General features: G+C 33.9%; 1 protein-coding gene across 4 annotated transcripts in view; it reads right to left on the bottom strand.

The window, feature by feature from the left end:
- Window positions 1-13,024, bottom strand: part of cuedc1b (CUE domain containing 1b) — a 51,034-nt gene that overhangs the window by 24,499 nt on the left and 13,511 nt on the right. The window contains exon 1 of one of the 4 annotated variants that reach the window (XM_056473297.1): window positions 10,720-10,821. The exons of 2 other annotated variants lie outside the window; for them this stretch is intronic. The gene's annotated coding sequence lies outside the window, so the exon portion shown is untranslated. Of the gene's footprint in view, window positions 1-2,598; window positions 2,762-10,719; window positions 10,822-13,024 lie in introns of those variants that run through there. One more of the 4 variants, XM_056473298.1, reaches the window with a different exon arrangement.

The following is a 13,024-nucleotide window of genomic DNA, read 5'->3' as shown; positions in this document are numbered from 1 at the left end:
ACTGTGCGTCTGTGCCTCTTTCAATGTGTTCTCTTGTTCACTCACTTTCATCACCTCGTCCTCTGCTTGTAAACAAACACTTGCAATTGGTTCATGAGATCGGCCAGATTGGCAAGTACCAATTGAGTGATGAAATGTGATTATTGGCGAATACAGATCGGCGCATCCCTACTGTATAGTCTTGATTGTATTCATTCAGTAAAATAATTCCTCATTAAAGTTGTGAACAAATGTACTTTTTGTCCCCGAATGCTTTAAACTCCCTTGAAATGCATTTAAAACACATGCAAACTGTCACTCTGTTATGATTATACATTGCAATGACTCCACAAAAAGCTATAGTATGTTGCTAATCAACTCAACATTCCAAATCCTGCGATGTGACTTTAGCGGACCCACACATTGCAATATCGATGCTCAAACGATACATTGTGAAACCCTAATCTACAACCAGCAAAACTCACAATGCTCAAGAATACAAATATTTACAATCGCAAGGCACAAAAATACACCAGATTAATACATGTAGCATATAGTGACAGCACAGCCCTGGTCCAGTAGGTCATGTGACAGTTTGACCATCTGGCCTCCGCACTAGCCTCATAGGGGACCGGTGATCACATAACATCAGTCCACTTCGGTAGCAGCTCTAGCTTGGAGAAGACTGTGGCGAGAGAAGTCTAGTGCAACAATCATCACGCCACTAAAAGAGAGAACTCACACAGACACATGAGCAAGAAAAAGGCAGTGTTTACCTTAATACTTTTGTATTAAGGCTGGATGAGCACTAAACACTGTATGAAACTGCAATGATATTTTGAACAATGTTTTTAGAGGAAGAAAGAGAAAAACCCTGCCTTTTAAATTATTATTTAAAGTCTGCTGTAGATACTGTAATTGAATGTATTATGAAATAGCATATTGTTTCTTTTCCTATGTATATGTGCAGGATAGTGTTGCATAGACACTTCATTTTCCTGCTCACTAAAGGGATTACGAAATATTGATCTGTATTAAAATAATTGTATTATGTGAAACTAAAGTACTTGGAGAAATAAACACAAAACAGGCTGCCTAGGACAGGGTTATTGATATGATTAGCCTCACGCAAGCCTAAAATGTATGTTAATAGTTTAAAATAGGCATGTTAATAGTTTGTTATATAAACACACAATTTAAATTTTTATAAGTGTATTATTTGGAATAACACTTACAATGTAATACATTAAGTTGAAAAAAATTCTCAAATTCTATTCTCCTGGGTTTAACAAGTTGAAGTTATTTGTTTACATATTTCAAATAATTTTAAAAAGATTTTAATTCAATTCCTTTGTTTCATTATAATTTCTATTTATTTTAATTCAGTTTTGAATCGTTTATTTGCTTTCAATATTATAATACAGACCAATAAAAGGTAGTCATTTCAAAGATTCACATGTTTTAAATACAAATTCTGTGCGAAAATCAAAAATTCTGGATGCACTTGGCCAAAAACCGAAACCGAAAATGCTTGTTAATAATGAGTTACTATTTTCTTAAATTATATTTAGGTAATTTAGTAAGACCTTTACATTGTAAGCTGATAAATAAAATTTTACTGATGAAAAACAGAAGCCAAATAGATTAATAACAAGTTTATTCACAGTGAACAAGGCACCATTTTAGCAGTGTTGCCATGACAGCAGAGTAGAACTATTGCAAGCAGCAGGAAGAAGTATGCTACATAGAAATGTCCTTTTCCGTTGAGCATGTGTGAATCGTGCATAGAAATACGGGTACAGGTAGGCCTGTCATGAAATCAATTGTTTGTTGTACGATATATTGCACCAAAATATATAGAGATAAACGATATTATTGTTATTTTAGGACCATTTTATAATCCACACATTATAGAGAAGGGTGATTAATTGAAAAGTATAATCGATATTCAGAACCTACAATCAATCAAATTTTTAAGGTCAATTTTTTCAATTACTTTCCCTACCTTGTGGAGTCATGTGACCCTGCTTTGTCAAGGCAAATTTATACTTATTATATTATAATTTATACTTATTATATTATTCTGATATTATACTTCTGCCAAGCGCACACGTACGGTCCAGCGCAGCCTCCTCATACCCGCACACCTCTCAAAAACATTTAACTAAATGTCACAACGACACAGCACAAGCTTTGATTGGCCGGTTTGGTATAGCGATGACAAGGATGGGCAGCGTAGAGAGCCACGTTTTAGGCAATGAGTGTTTTAATTTCAGTTGTTCAGCATTGATGTTCAATAAAGGGGGGGGGGGAACGTGCAGTGAACATTTTGGCAGGGCAAGTAAAAATCTAAACTACTGGCACAACCTAGTCAGTCGAAAAAATCCTTAGCGTTGAACCCTGTATTTATATTTTAATTTACAGTAAACATTTTAAATACAATGATAAAGGATAATAATTACTACACAAAATTTTATTTCAATTACTGTATTAATTTAAAAACTCCAATGACCAAAAGGTGTTTTTCAAAATATTTTCAGTGCTTTCTTTTGAACATACACAAATTGACAGTTATTAGCCACAAACAGCTAAAACACTTATCCAAAATGGTTCATTTACCTTCAGAACGGTTCTAGAAAATCCTGACCATCCCCAGGCCACAGCTATCCACATCTACAGGCCCTAAGATTCCCACATATCTGTTTTCAGTTAAAAAGCGAAACAGGAATGCCAAAAATGCACAAGTCTGCGGGAGCAACTTCTGCTGTGATGTTCTGGGATCTCAAGCGCCTGCCTCCTCGGCTGCCCCATTTCCACCCTCCCATTCGCTCAGTGCAGGGCAGAGAAATCCCTGTTTCTAAGAACAACAATGCACACAGTCGAGCCCGAGCCAAACCCACATGGCAGTGCCAGGACCCAGCACCCTTCGCCAGCCTCTCGTTGGCATGGAGACATTTTGTGATGTAAACAGGATGCTCCACCGTACACTGATACGAAAGCATATATGCACTTGGGCTGAATCATTAATTGCATTACATGGTGGCCAGAATTCTGAGATGCAGCCTAGGGACATTTTCTAGATCAGTGGTTGAAATGGTGTCGGAATCTCACTTAGGATTATTTTGGAGTTTAAATAAACCGGGATACTGCCTCTGGTTTATTCCTATATTTAATTAAAATAGCTCCAGTTGAAGACAAGATAACAAAAATAGGGCCATCTGGTCACCCTACGATATTACAAGATGTGATTTTAAACGGAAAAGTCTGTGATATTCAGCGACTGGAATAATGAAGCTATAAACAAATCTTTTTTCACTAACGAGTAATCAAATAAATGACTGTTTCCTTCTTTACAACACTGTTACCGTTACTGACAATAAAATGCGGGTTACTATAATTGACAACACTGAATCGGTTTTTATTCAAGCAGCGTCTCTCTCTCTCAGTCATAGAACCTCTTTTTCTGGTGTGTGTGTGTGTGTTCGGGGCTGGGGCGGGACACATAACCAACCAGCGATGATGATTGGTGTGTCTGTGAACGTGGTGTAACTGATTGGCTTAGATAGAGTACATTTCCATCGTTTGCCAATCAGAGGCAGAGTAGGGTGGGTGTTCACACAAGCACGTGCACAGTCAGTCGCACACACCAACGAAAAGGGAGTCAGAACAATGGAAAATTCAACAAGTTCAAAGGCAGCCTTTGCAAACTGGAAAAATAAGCACTTCTTTTCCCTCCTTGAGGTGAAAGGCAAGAATGTTTATTTATTAATTCAATTCACCTTTATTTCTATAGCGCTTTTACAATGTAGATTGTGTCAAAGCAGCTTCACATAGAAGATTATATTAAATTGAAACAGTGTCAGTTCAGTTTTCAGTGTTGAAGTTCAGTTCAGTGTGGTTTAATTTTCACTACTGAGAGTTCAAACACTAAAGAGCAAATTCATCAATGTGCAGCTCCACGGGTCCCGAACCATGCAAGCCAGTGGCGACAGCGGCGAGGAAAAAACTTCACCAATTGTCGAAAGTGAAGAATTGAAAAACCTTGAGAGAAACCAGGCTCAGTTGGGCACGACCATTTCTCCTATAGCCAAAAGTCTTGTGCAGAGCTGCATTCTAGGTGCCGGAGGCTGGAGGGCACTGGACATCTATCGTGGAGAAGCTGCAGGTGGGAGAGGTCACCAGCTGGTCTCGTGCAACTTATGCCCAGAAAAAAAGAATCTCTCTGCGTTGGTGGCAAGTAATTCTAATCTAATGAAGCAGCTCACGTCGTCACATGTCGCCATAAAATTAGTGGCTGCGCAGGTGGTAACGTGAGCTCTGCTAACAAAGGAGACGAAGCCAAAACGTCAAAGCAAATAAAAATGACATTTTCTCCACCGCAAACACTTAGTACTCAGACAGAATCAAACAAAATAATATCTAGATATATAGTTGAAGACATGCTGCCGTTGTCTCTCACATTGTCCCACAACAACATTAAGATGGTGTAGATTAGTGTACAATGTTTTGGATTTATTTTACAGTCATATGACATTAGATTCTTTTTAAAGCAACAAAATAGTCACTTTCCCTGGTAATTAGTTACTTTTATAATTATGTGACTCAGTTACTATTTGTGAGAAGTAACTAGTAACTATAACTAATTACTCTTTTAAAGGAATGTGCCCAACACTGGTGATAACACTGTGGTCATGTGAGTAAAGCAGTCTAAATAGGAGGAATTATGGGGCAGATTTCTGTATTTTCAGACATTTGGGATGTGGGATTTGGGTATATTAGTCATATTGTGTAGTCCTATGAGTGCATCAGGAAGTTGTACTTTTCACTTGTAATTTCATTTTTAAACAATGAAGCTCTTCTGAGTGCACAGCATATTTCAGTTTTTATAGACATTATTACTGAAATAAATTATTGCTGATTTAAAATACTGAAGTGATTTCATTTGTAAAATCATGTGATCATGTTGTGATTATGTTTGACATCAGTATAAAACAGCTTTGAACAAAGTGTAAACCTAAAATTATTTTGCTAACTATTTAGTTAAACTGCTCTTTTTTTTTACATACACATGACTAAATGTGAATTAATTATTTTAGGAAAAATTGTATTTATTACACAACAATTTAAAATGGTCTTGGTCATATAGACCGTATAATGCAGTGTGGAAATGTGCTTGTTTTTTGTGATTTAGAACTTCCGATTCAGTTGGGATAGGCATGGGCCGGTAAAAGATTCTGACAATGTAAATATCATAGTTTGACGGTATTGTGATTACAGCTCTAAAATAAGTTCTTTTTTGATTGTCTGGGTAGAAAACAACATTTCTTTTCCCCTTTTGACCACAATATATTTTATTTTAAGAAACATTTAAAATATTTTGAAACGGTAAATAGTTGAACAGGAGTTTGCATGTTCTCCCTGTGCGTGGGTTTCCTCCGGGTGCTCCGGTTTCCCCCACAAGTCCAAAAACATGTGGTACAGGTGAATTGGGTAAGCTAAATTGTCTGTAGTGTATGTGTGTAAATGAGTGTGTGTGGATGTTTCTCAGTGATGGGTTGCAGCTGAAAGGGCATCTGCTGCGTAAAACATATGCTAGATAAGTTGGTGGTTCATTCCGCTATGGCGACCCCAGATTAATAAAGGGACTAAGCCGAAAAGAAAATGAATGAATGAATGAACATGTCAGGCTAAATAAGTCAAATAAATCACTGCCTTCTGCTGTCTTCATCATTGTCAAAAACACAGATTTCTTTACAACTTTAAAAAAGGAATCTTTAGCTATAAATTAATGCACTGTTTTTGTTTTTCTGAACAAAAACGATTTGTTTTTAAATTGTAAATCATAGGCTAACCAATCATAGAAAGGGATTTTTTTTCTGCCTGGAAAAAGAAAAAACAGATGCAAAAAGCTGGCAGCTACAAGGCGTGTGCAAATGATCTCATGTTTCTAAAAATACTTAATATTCTTGATTTAATGAATAAAAATGAATACAAATAATAAGTGAATAAAACTGAATTTGTGTCTGGATCACTTAACGAAGTGTGGTAAAAGGCTAAACAACTAAATGAAGTAGTCATTAAAAAAAAAAAAAACGTTCATATACCAATACCATAACTGTACATTCACACCGAAAGCGGTGAGAGCGTCAAAGTAGCCGGAAGTCATTTAGCCAGCGGCGATAAGCGTCGAGGAGCAGCGTGGTGCGTCTTTGCCGGTGTGGAAGTCGAGGAGAGTTCAAATCAAGTCAACTTTATGGTAATGAGCTATAACACGGTTTGGAGGCAAGCGCACAGAATGTAGAAGTCCACCGCTTGAGAGGAGTTCAGAGAACACAGTCACTGTGAACTTTGGTTCAGACCACAGTTGTTTCCAAGGGTTTGATTATTGCGGTTACCGTTTTTTCAATTATTTACAATGTTTCTCACAGGAATATACATTAAAAAACTTACTGATGAGTTACTGATGTGCATTAATGATATATATATATATATATATATATATATATATATATATATATATATATATATATATATATATATATATATATATATATATATATATATATATATATATATATATATATTTCCTTTAAAAAGCGGGAATCTGATGTGACAATCCAAAACAGTATTGCTGCTTCAGAATATTTCAGACATATGGACACTTTGGATAATTAAGTGGAGCAAAGCCACACCACATGCAATTTGATCTTTAATTGTTAAATGAATCTGATAAAAAGTGTGCAACATTTTCACACAAGAAAGCATGTTTTTATGCAGGAAATGTAACTGATATGATATGCTGCAATGGCCCCTTTAAATACGAGATCAATGTATCCAATTTTGACGCTCTTGCCGCCGGAGCTGTAGGCAGACAGCGTTGTCACCAGGGCAGCCAGAGCAACCTTTGATGCTCTCACCGCCTTCAGTGTGAACGCATTTCCAATTCACGGTAAACCTTGAAAGTGGTTATCATCCAATGCCTAAGTTAGGAGAAATGACAAGGAATAAAAAAATGGCAGAAAACAATCAAACTCTACAAACAAGTGTGTTCATGACTATACATAAAAATAAGAATAATATAATAAGGAAATTTCTGTTAGAATAACAAGCTGTTTTCAAAATAAAAATATCAATGGAAGTTAATGACACCAGAAGCGTCAAGCCAAAAAGTTAATAATAATTGTGCATATTGTTGAATAATACAGAGGATAAAGAGTTTAAAAATAAGTTTTGCTATTAAATGGAAATCTCAATAATGCTGTAAAAAAATAAATACTTATTTTTCTAAAAACGTTCAGCGTGACTGCAGGGACTGGAAAGAGAAGCACTGTTTAATGCTTGAGGAAAAAATCCCCTCGTGGCCAATTTCAGTGGCTTGGGGATTGCATTCTGAGTGAAAAGGTATTGTTTTAGTCCTTTACTAAACCGAGCGCCTGTTTTGCATCTACTTACTCATTCGGCTTAGACCCTGCAATGCCTTGACGACACAACAAGAAAGGTCACCGAAACAACAGTGGCTTTCTAAGAGTATGACCTATTTGGCTAGTAGTAATAGCAAGTCTGAGAAATAAGCAGTAGGGAACTGCAACGTCTGGAAAATCCTTGGGCTAGGATAAGTGTTTATTATAGCGTGGCAGTGCAGTATTGATATTTCTCAAACATGCTATTAGGGTTTTTCTAAAATTACATTTCTGAAATGAGGTTAGCTTGGACAGAAACCTCTTTTGGTGTTTGTATAAAAGTACATTTACATGTTTATATGCACAGAATGATTATTAATATTAAATACAAGTAATATGTCAATTGTCAAAATGTCATTTTTTGGTAAATAATAATTGTTCATTATTCAAAATAACAGATATGTTTATGTAAAAATTATGTATTAAATTAAAAAAATACAGTTAAAATCAGAATTATTAGCCCCCCTTTGAATTTCATTTTCTTTTTTTAATATTTCCTAAATAATGTTTAACAGAGCAAGGAAATTTTCACAGTATGTCTGATGATTTTTTTCTTTTGGGAAAAGTCTTATTTGTTTAATTTTGGCTAGAATAAAAGCAGTTCTATTTTTTTTTAAAAACATTTTAAGGTCAAAATTATTAGCCCCTTTAAGCTATATATTTTTTCGATAGCCTACAGAACAAACCATCGTTATACAATAACTTGCCTAATTACCCTAACCTGCCTAGTTAACCTTATTAACCTAGTTAAGCCTTTAAATGTCACTTTCAGCTGTATAGAAGTATCTTGAAAAATAGCAAGTCAAATATTATTTACTGTCATCATGGCAAAGATAAAAGAAATCAGTTATTAGAAATTAGTTATTAAAACTATTATGATTAGAAATGTGTTGAAGAAAATCTTCTCTCCGTTAAACAGAAATTGGGGAAAAAAATAAACAGGGGGGCTAATAATTCAGGGGGGCTAATAATTCTGACTTCAACTGTATGGTAAGACTTTATTTTGATGGTCCCTATTGCACACTTTGATGACTAAAAGTTGCAACTACATGCCAATTAATTCTCATTAGAGTATTAGTAGACTGTCTGCTTAATATCTGTTGATGCTGCTCCTTCAACAGACATTTAACTGACTATAAGAAACTTTGCAAGTACATGCCAACTTAAGTCTTCAGCTAACTCTAACCCCAACCAAACAGTCTACATATAATCTAATTGGAACTAGTTGGCATGTAGATGCAATGTGACTTAAATTCAACAAAATGCATTAAAGGGATCATTAAAATAAAGTGATACCAAAAATATATATTAATTTAAATAAATTATCAATTGATAATTGTTAACTAATTGTTACTATTAATACTTTTAATTAATTAATTAAATCTCATACTAAATTTTATTATATTTTAAAAGACAATAAACTGACAAACAGATAAACTCTAGTGGTTAGAAAGACAGCATCAAGATTTACAGTAAAATGATCATTAGTATTTTGGATATTCACTGTGATAAAGTAGTCCCTAAATAGTCAATAAATAATTCTTGTTCTACTTGTTCACTGTATACAAACCCTTTTATACAGTTAAAGTCTGAAACTATTAGTTTTAAAGTTACATTTTTAAGTTATTAGTTTAAAATTATTATTAATTATTATTATTAACTCCTGTGAATGTTTTATTCTTTTTCAAATATTTCCCAAGTGATATTTAACAGACCAGGGACATTTATCACACATTTACAGCTTTTACTTTGGCTGGAATAAAACAATTTTTCTTAAAAACTATTTTTAAACAATTAAAAAAATTAAATTATTAAGAATCTATTATTATGATTGGCTAAAAAACATAATGTTATCCATTAACTTGCTTATTTATCTTAAATTGCCTAGTTAACATAACCTAAGCTGAATAATAAGGCGTGTCTTAAATTGCATACTTATGCACTATTCTACACTATTTTGCAGTAAAAATTGCGCAAATAGAGCACTAACCCTGAAATTCTAAAAATAATAAGTGTGTAAGTGCACTTTAAATACCCGGATGATGCACTTATTAAACCATTAAAAAGTAGTTTGGAATGTTGGACACTTCACGCACTCAACAGCCGCTGATTTGCTAATGTAGTGGAAGGGGCAGAGCCTTCGAGCATTGACCTTAGATTTTTTATTTTTTTTGGATTGTGAAAGCAAAATTCTCCTGCGAGAGTGATTATGCCGCCTCCCAATGGTGAATGCAGTTAAACTTATGGCAGGTATTATTTGGTAGTATAGTCATTTATTTCACTAATTTTGCAGCTGTCAAACGTCATCAGGGAAACGATTTGAACTTAGTAAATAAAACGTTAGTGTTTCATTTGGGATGACACTACATTCATATACTACGCTATTGAGTGTGTAAGTGTATAAGTACATAAGTGCATAGTGTATAGTGTGCCATTTGGGATGCAGCTATAGTATCTTGCAAAATAATTAGAAAAACATCATTTACTGCCATCATGGCAAAGATAAATAAGAAATTAGTTATTAAAAATGAAAAAAATAAAATCTCTCTGTTAACCAACACATTTCACAGGGGGAGCTAATAATTTTGACTTTGTATATGTATATATAACTGTATGTTTATACATGTATATATAGCTGTATATGCATTTTTACATACTTTAAATAGTTCTAATAAGTTATGTTTGCTCCCTTTTCTCCTCTGTCATTCTCAAGAGGAGTAAAAAAACTATGAATTATTTTACATATGACAATAAAGGTCTTGACCAGGAGCATTTGATTGCCAGTGTATTTACAATAAACTGCAGCAAGTTTACAATTTAATCATGATATTTATATTTTACTAATAAAGGAATCTCTTTTCAGTTAGATTTCAAGGTCTATAACTCACAGTGTTATTCTCTGCCTGTAAATAGCTCCTCCTCATAACCAACACTATATTTAGGTTGCCAGGCAGAATATTTCAGTATGGAATTCTTTCTGTATTATTTCAACTCCCATCAGGGATCCCTGGAGACAGGAAATGGGGAACAGGATGCTCTGTAACAAAGCCCTCAGAAGCACCACGACCTTCTCACATGCCTAATGCAACATACTACAATGTTATCAGAAAAAACATATAATAAATAAAATTTAAATGTAAAATATTACCTAGTACACTATTTTGTTGAACTATACATCTCAGGAGTGTATATAACACAACAAAGACCTTAAGTCAGTCAGTACATAGTTATAGTTGCAGAATCGTCAGCTGAAAATCTGAACATCCTACTTTCCACTTACTCTTCCTGCCGAAGACTCTCACTTCCTGTTGTGAAGTATGTGTCTTACCCGTCACTAACACCCCGTATCAAAGAGCTGTGAAGTGAAGAAGAACACAGAGGAGATGACTTGCATTGCACAAAATGCATGCGCTCAGAGTTGGCACGGACTGCACAAAGCCCAGGCCGTTGATTCCAAAGAGCTATTTTTCACATGACTATGATCTGTATCTGAAAGCCTTCTATATATACTAGTGGGAGCCAGAGCTGCATTTTACTCCTCCAGAAAACCAACTCACTCACTCTCTCTCTCTCTGCTGCCAACACGATGAGCAAAAAAGTCAGAGCAGATGTAAGGCAGTCATGTGAAATGTGTTTTATAAATCTGAATTATGTCTAGTGTGACATACAGACAAACAAAGGGTATGGGACTTTGAGCAGTTTGGCTGCTTATACTTACTAGGCAATAAGTAACTCAAAAAACATCTAATAAAGTCATTCAGACTTTACCACTGGACGGCGTGTCTTACAGCCTATGAAAATAGTAGCAAAATAGTAATAAATATTTTTTTGTATTTACATAATACTTGCATTTGTGTATATATTAGGCATGGACCGATATAAGATTCTGACTGTATGATAGCCTTGGATAAAAATATCACCGTTTCACAGTATTGTGATTAATATTCTAAAATAGGCTCATTTAAAATGTCTGGGTAACAAAACAACAAATTTTCCATCATTGAAAGGAATATATTTTATTCTAAAACCCATTTATAATATTTTAGACCAATAAACATGTCGGGCTAAATAATTAAAACAAATCATTGACTTCTGTTATCTTCATTAGTTTTATAAACATCTTCATGAGTTTCAAATACACAGATATTTTTTACATCTTAAAAAGGCATTACAAGCTAAAAAACTAAATAAAATAGTTGTAAAAAAGACATAAAATAATAAACTAACATATACTGAACAGAATATATATATAAAAGAAACATATCAAATAAAATTCTGGTTTTTGAAACCGTGACTTTTCTAAACTGTTATCGTCAAAAGTTATACTTTATCAAATGAAATGAGTGTAGTTAACTCAATATTTACTGAAAGTTAATTCTACTCATTTGAAAAGAGTTTTGGACTCAGTGTTGAAGGTAATGAGTTAATTAAATACCTGATTACTTTAACTTAAATGGAGTAAGTTCACAGTACTCAAATAGATTAGCCTTTTAACTCAAATGGTTTGTTGCAATCGGTTTCCTCAAATGGTTTGAGTTGCCTTAAGTTATTGGGTTTTACAGTACTTAGCTGGTTTGAGTTCTCTTCATTTATTGGGTTTACTGTGCTCGAATTGCTTTGTTTCCTCAAATTGATTAAGTTAAGAGTATTAGGATTTGTTTTTAAACTTAAATGGTTTGTTGCAATGTGTTTCCACAAATGGTTTGTGTTGCCTTAACATTTGGGTTTGACAGTGTAATATATATGAGCAATTCCAGCTTTATGGATGTGACATTTGCAGTAAAATCTAAAAACATAAATTGACAGAGGAAGTATATGTTAATATTATATTGAAACATCTCTTTATATTTTTCAAAACAACTAACCACAGAGTTGTGGGAGCAGAAAAACATCAATCTGTAACCATTTTTTATACTTTAAATTAGGAAAATAAACATGCATTATGGATGTGACAAAAAAGTCTGCAAGTTTACAGTTTACAACATACTTTGTAGAAATTCTGTGAATTAAACTACACAACCCAAAAGAAACAATGCTAATCAAAAGGATAAGAGTTGGCTCACTATAGAACAAAAATGATTATTTTTATTTGATTTAACATTTTTTGCATTTATGAGGAAAAAGCTTCGTTTGGATGTGACATCTTTCTGTTATGGATGTGACGGATGTGAAATTGCCACTTGTGTGACATTGGTAAATCAAATATAATAGTTTGATAACAATTTTTTTCATGGCAAAGTTCACATTTGCATGGAATTGCACATATATAGCTTTAAACATACATAAAATAAATAATGTAATGCATTTTAAAAAAATAGTTGCATATACATTTATATATAATTTGTATTATATAAATATTTATTAAATAATTATAAAGAACCATTCTCTTAAATATATATACAAGCATATGTGTATTTATAAATGTAAATAAATAGGCACAGCTACACACATAGATATGATGTAAATTAGGGTTGTCATGATACTGGAATTCGGTACCAATTACTGTGATTGGCCATTAAGAACATCAGTTCACCGAACTCACCCTTTTTACAGAGTGCAACCACAGATACAGGGACACTGGAGCA

This window comes from Danio aesculapii, chromosome 15, assembly GCF_903798145.1.
Source record: "Danio aesculapii chromosome 15, fDanAes4.1, whole genome shotgun sequence".
NCBI classification, from domain to species: domain Eukaryota; kingdom Metazoa; phylum Chordata; class Actinopteri; order Cypriniformes; family Danionidae; genus Danio; species Danio aesculapii.
The sequence above is the reverse complement of the archived record's forward strand: the minus strand, read 5'-3'. Positions and strand labels throughout refer to the sequence as shown.